Source organism: Leuciscus leuciscus (genome assembly GCF_965113295.1).
Source record: "Leuciscus leuciscus genome assembly, chromosome: 2".
NCBI lineage: Eukaryota > Metazoa > Chordata > Actinopteri > Cypriniformes > Leuciscidae > Leuciscus > Leuciscus leuciscus.
In genome coordinates this window covers 64,378,596-64,384,743 of record NC_138726.1, presented here as the reverse complement: position 1 = coordinate 64,384,743, position 6,148 = coordinate 64,378,596, and the positions used below count along the sequence as shown (strand labels likewise).

The 6,148-nt window shown below is 44.2% G+C and overlaps 1 long non-coding RNA gene across 1 annotated transcript; it reads right to left on the bottom strand.

Moving 5' to 3' along the window:
* Positions 1-2,716: 2,716 nt before the first annotated feature.
* Positions 2,717-4,862, bottom strand: LOC309493392. The gene is made up of 3 exons (XR_014203901.1): positions 4,735-4,862; positions 3,472-3,551; positions 2,717-3,384 (listed from the first exon to the last, which is right to left on the bottom strand). It is a non-coding gene; the product is annotated as an uncharacterized lncRNA (long non-coding RNA).
* Positions 4,863-6,148: the final 1,286 nt, after the last annotated feature.

Genomic DNA, 6,148 nt, shown 5'->3' with positions numbered 1-6,148 from the left:
CGGATCCCTCTTATTTATTTTACTTTACAGGATTATAGAGACAATCTCAGTGATCAGAGAAGGGCTCATTCAGCCCATCAGGCAATTGTTTAAGCATGTATGGGTTAGAAAACGGGTATTTTTAACATGAAAAGTTGCTTAATGCACCTTTAAAGGGATAGTTCACTTTGAAATTAATTTTTGGTATGTTTTAGCTTACCTCAAGGGCATCCAAGATGTAGGTGTCTTTTTTTCCGCAGTAGTTTCAATTTTGATATTTTTAGGTCAAACCGTTCTTGTCTGTCAGTCATATAATGCAGGTCTATGGTCACGGTCTCAAAACACAAGCACAGAGTCCAAATTAAAACAATTCCCCGTCGTCCAAATTAAACAATTCCCCATCGTAAGTACACATTGATGGCCTAAGACACGAAAGGAGCGGTTTGTGTGAGAAAACGAACAGTATTTATATCGTTTTTACCTCTTATACGCAGACATGTCCGAGTGATCTGATCTGACGTGTGCGCAGACTGGTGCATAGATATATACACACTAGATGTCGCCTTGTCTACGGCAGTTCATTGGAACGAATGTCTTTAAGGCGACATCTAGTGTATATATCTATGCACCAGTCTGCGTACACGTCAGATCAGAATATTTGGACGCGGCTGTGTTCAAGAGGTAAAAACTATATAAATACTGTTCGTTTTCTCACACAAACCGCTCGTTTCGTGTCTTAGGCCATCAATGTGTACTTACGATGGGGAATTGTTTAATTTGGACGACGGGGAATTGTTTTAATTTGGACTCTGTGCTTGTGTTTTGAGACAGTGACCATAGACCTGCATTATATGACTGACAGACAAGAACGGTTTGACCTAAAAATATCAAAATTGAAACTACTGCGGAAAAAAAGACACCTACATCTTGGATGCCCTTGAGGTAAGCTAAAACATACCAAAAATTAATTTCAAAGTGAACTATCCCTTTAATGTTTAATATATTAAAATTCTTAAAGTCTCCCTGTGGTCAATCATTTCATCCTTTAAAACTCATCTTTGATCGCCATAAAAGACCAAATGTTCATGCCTTAAAATAGCTTGAATGTTACTCGACACCTTCACCTCATTTATTATTCATGAATATGCAAATTAGCCCCGCCCCTACTCACGTCAGCTCAGATTCACTCGGCCGACACACTGAGGTAAAGTTATCGCTCTTTACAATTTCGGACACATAACGGTAATTAATATGATTAGCCTTTTGCTTGACTATGTTATCAAACAGTTAATCATGTGCTGCTAATGTTACACAAACCATGTTCCTGTTCGCCACCTCAGACTCAGCTGCCTTAAACAATCTAGCAATCATCAGAAACACTTTGAACAACTCAGAACGTCCCTGTAGAAAGGCATATAGTTCATCATAACATTGAAATATCCATCATACACCTTCTATATGGCTAAATCTACCCGATTTTTCATATCAACATAAAAATATAGCGGGATAACCAGGAATCTCTGGAAACTCCACTACTAGTACGCTGTTAATGATATGCGGAAGCCCGCCGGCACGTTGATCTGATTGGTTAAGGTAGTTTGTGACGTCAGGAACACAAACGTCTCTGGTTACTCACGTAACCGTAGTTCCCTGAGAGGAGGGAACGAGACATTACGTATGGGGAAATCCATTTTCCTCGAATTATGAAGTCTGATTTGAATAACTCTTTTGCTTGCAAATAGCCAATGGCAACCCCGCCCTCACCTGATTGGCTGACAACTCCCAATATAGGTGACGGCGGGCGCCAAAACCCTCAGAATCTTAGCTGAACGAGAGTAAGGAGACTGGAAGTTTTTTTCACACGGCAGGTTACGTAATGTCTCGTTCCCTCCTCTCAGGGAACTACGGTTACGTGAGTAACCAGAGACGTTCCTTTATCGAGTCGGTCTCTCGACATTACGTATGGGGAACAATAAAACCCCCGCCGTGTGGGAAAAAGCTCGGCCCAGCTCGCAACGAGCTCAAGTAGAGCACAAGCACTAATCCCTACCTCACCACAGCTCAGGTTCAGGCACCGGGCCTGGTTGAAACACCTATTGGCACAGAGCCAAGTCGGCGCCCGCACCAACGTAGCCCCGCTCACCTAGTTAAGCAATGCTGAACTGAAGTGAATGGGGGATTGCAGCAATGTGATTGGTGCTTAGGAATACACTGCCGGCTTATGAATGTGGGCATAATAAGGGGACACATAGATATAGTGAACATAATGCAGCTATTGCTAAATAACTTGCACTGCCTACAGGACCTGGTCGAAACCATGGCTAGAGCGCGCGCCAGACGGGGCGTGTCTGTAGTCTAGTCCAATGACAGCTCAGTTCCCTCTCCCTGTACTGACAGTACATGTGGTGCGAACGAAGGAATATCCAAGTTATAGAATCTCGCAAACGTGTTGCGAGAGGACCAGCCTGCTGCGAAACAAATGTCCTGAATAGACATGCCTTTCGCCCATGCCCACGATGACGCCAAACTCCTCGTGGAGTGGGCGTGCACCCCTATAGGGCAAGCGGCTCCCAGGGAAGCATAAGCCAGTCGCACAGCCTCCACTATCCAGTGTGATAGCCTCTGTTTCGACAGCGCGCCGCCTTTCTTGGCACCCGCGTAGCAGACGAAGAGCTGCTCTGAAGTTTGAAAATGGCTAGTTCTGTTCACATAAGCACGCACGGGGCACAAAGCGCACTTCTGAGACACTGAATCACTGTCCTCATCGGGGCAAAATGCTCGAATTGTAACCACCTGCGCTCTGAACGGCGTTGAGAGCACTTTAAGCGAATAGCCGCGCTTGGGTAAAAGTCTGACCATGCAATCGCCCGGTCCAAACTTATAACAGTCCCAGCTTCTTTGCACTGGTCAAGCTACTTTTCAAAAGGGGAGTCACCTTGTGTGCAATGCTCAATTTGTCTCAGTAGGAAAAGATCTAAAATAAACTCTTATACAAACAGGTGTAGTGTTTCTTTCTTCATATATTTAAAGCTTTACTCATTCATTCATTATCCAAAAACCCAATATAATCACAGAACATACACCTGTATACAGAGATACAATTCATTCATGAGTTAGTATATACATGTAGGTATATCGAAATGTCCAACACAGTCCTCTGAGGCTCACGAACCCCAACAGTTCAGAAAATGAAAGAAACCAGTCTTATCTGTAGTTTGAACATAGGTGCAAAGGTGGATAGTGATGAATTAGAAGGTTGTCCAACGCTTAGTTGTTTGGTGAGTCGTAAGGTTTCCCAGCAAACGAATCAGAAGAGTGCTTCAGTAGTATAAGCAGAGTGTTTGGTCATAAACACTTAGCAGTATCCACAGCTGATGAGCAATATTTACATCCCAAACAAATCCTCTACAAGAAAACATCAAACACATCAATTAAACTATATAGATTCCACATCAGTTCACCCAAACAATTCATACAAACAATTCAACTTACGTTTGAGCAGGAAACAAACAGTTTCTCAAACAGGATTGGGAACCAGTAATCAAACAACCATGAGGAAGCATCAAACAGACCTTATCACTTCTTCTTCTTCTTCTTCTTCTTCTTCTTCTTCTTCTTCTTCTTCTTCTTCTTCTTCTTCTTCTTCTTCTTCTTCTTCTTCGTTTGGTGTTTTATGGCGGTTGGCAAACCAACTTTCGGTGCATTACCGCCACCAACTGGACTGGAGTGTGAAGCACTAATATCACAACTATATCCCCTATACTTCAAATTCTCCAATCTACTCCTATTGCTTTAAGATACTTCATTATCGCACTATATATTTTTACATGTTCTACCTGGTTTCCCAATAGACTTTCCATACTGAATACTACCACACCCAATTTTCTTACTATCCTCTTAAGTACTAACCTTTCTTTTCCATATTTTAAACATTTTATTAAAACATGTTCTATTGTTTCTGCCTGATCACAATAATTACATTTTCCCGTATCATGCTTTCCTATCTTAAACAAGGAATGATTTAATCGTGTGTGCCCTATTCTAATACGAGAAACAATCGTATCCTCTTTCCTATTCCCAAAAACACTTATTCCGTTTCCTACTTGCTTCTGAATACTATACAACTGTCTTCCCTCGACCTCATTACTCCATAGTTCTTGCCATTTATTGTTTATGAATTATTTTATTTTACTTTTAACTTCATTTTTGCTCAACGTCACTTGCACATTTATCTCATTATGTTTTACTGCTTGCTTTGCTAGTCTATCTACCACTTCATTGGCCTCCAATCCCACATGAGCAGGAACCCACACAAACACTGTTAAGCTTACACTACTTATTCTTAGCAAATTTGCAAGAATCTCATATATAATGTCTTGCCTTGATACTTTATTTCCACTTACGAGGCTTGTGATTGCTGCAAACGAATCAGAACATATAGCTACTAATCTCGGTTTTACGTCCTCTACCCACTGGAGTGCAACCATCATGGCAACTAATTCTGCTGTAAATACAGAGATATGATCAGTTATTCTTTTCTTGATTCTAATTTGAAACTTAGGAATATATACAGCAGCTGCTGTTCTTCCAGAGATAGGATCCTTAGACCCATCAGTAAATATTTGCACCCATGATGAGTAAGTCTGATCTAAATACTGCTGTGCTATAATATTCTTTAGGATGTCTTTCTCATTCTTAATTTTCATTTGAATTTGTAGGTCAATTATTGGCATTGGAAAAATCCATGGTGGTGACCTTATCACTTACTCTACTGCTTCCTGTTTTATCTCAATGTGCCCTCTTGTATCCCCCTAGTGGCTAGGAAAAAAATAGCACCCACAATTGAACTAAAAGAAACCCTGTGACAGGCGGTGACTGTTACAAACTGCATACATGCGCTGTTTACTGACAGGGCATGCAAGTCCCCCATCCGTTTCCCGTAGGCTAGCGCGAGCAGTAGCGCCGTCTTGAATGAGAGCACTTTAATGTCGCTAGACTCAGCTGGTTCAAAAGGTGGGTCGGACAGTGCACTAAGTACTAACGACAGGTCCCAGACCGGCATCTGACGAAGGCGGGGGGGATTAAGCCGCCTAGCTCCCCGAAGAAAACTCGTTATCAAAGGGTGTTTCCCCACTGAATGGCCATCCAGCACATCACGAAAAACGGCAATACGTAGACTTTCAGTGTAGATGGCGAGCTACCAACATCCAGACGTTCCTGTAGGAAGGTCAGAATAATGGAATTATCGCAATTCCTGGGGTCCTCCTTTTTGTCAACACACCAGTTAGCAAACACTTTCCACTTCAGAGCGTATAAGCGCCTCGTCGAAGGGGCTCTAGCCTCTGCTATTGTCTGCAGCACTCGCTGTGATACTCCGCGCTGATCTGCCACACATGCAGGTCCCATAGCTCCGGGTTGGGGTGCCATATGGTGCCCTTCGCCTGAGATAGGAGGTCCCTTCTCGGTGGTATCCACCACGGGGGAAACCGCGACATGTTCACCAGCTCCGGGAACCACGGCTGGTTGGGCCATTTGGGCGCTACCAAAAAAAACCGCACATCTCTCCTCTCTGATCTTTTGCAGCACCAGCGGCATTAACTTGATCGGAGGAAAAGCATACTTCCGTCCCTTCGGCCAGCGGCTCGACAGTGCGTCTCCCTCTAGAGGGGCTGTTGTCAATGCAAAGTACAGCGGGCAGTGAGCGTTCTCCTGCGATGCAAAGAGGTCGATCTCCACTTTGCCAACCAGATTCCAGATCATGTTTATCGTCTGCGGGTGAAGCCTCCACTCCCCGTGCACAATGCCATCCCTGGACAGCATGTCCGCGCCGCAATTCAAACTGCCCGGCACGTGCACTGCTCGAATCGACAGGAGTACTCTGTCCGTCCATAATAGCAGCCGTCTCGCTAGCCCCTGCAGGGATCGCGAACGTAGACCTCCCTGGCGATTGATGTACGCCACCACCGCCGTGCTGTCCGTTCTGATGAGAACATGACGGTCTTTCACAAACGGGAGGAAACTCCGCAGCGCTAGATGAACCGCTTCCATCTCCAAGCAGTTTATATGCCAGCGCGTCTGGTCCCCTGTCCACGTACCGAATGCCGGTCTGCCATCGCAGAGGGCTCCCCAGCCTGACAGTGACGCATCCGTAGTGACCACTACGCGTCTG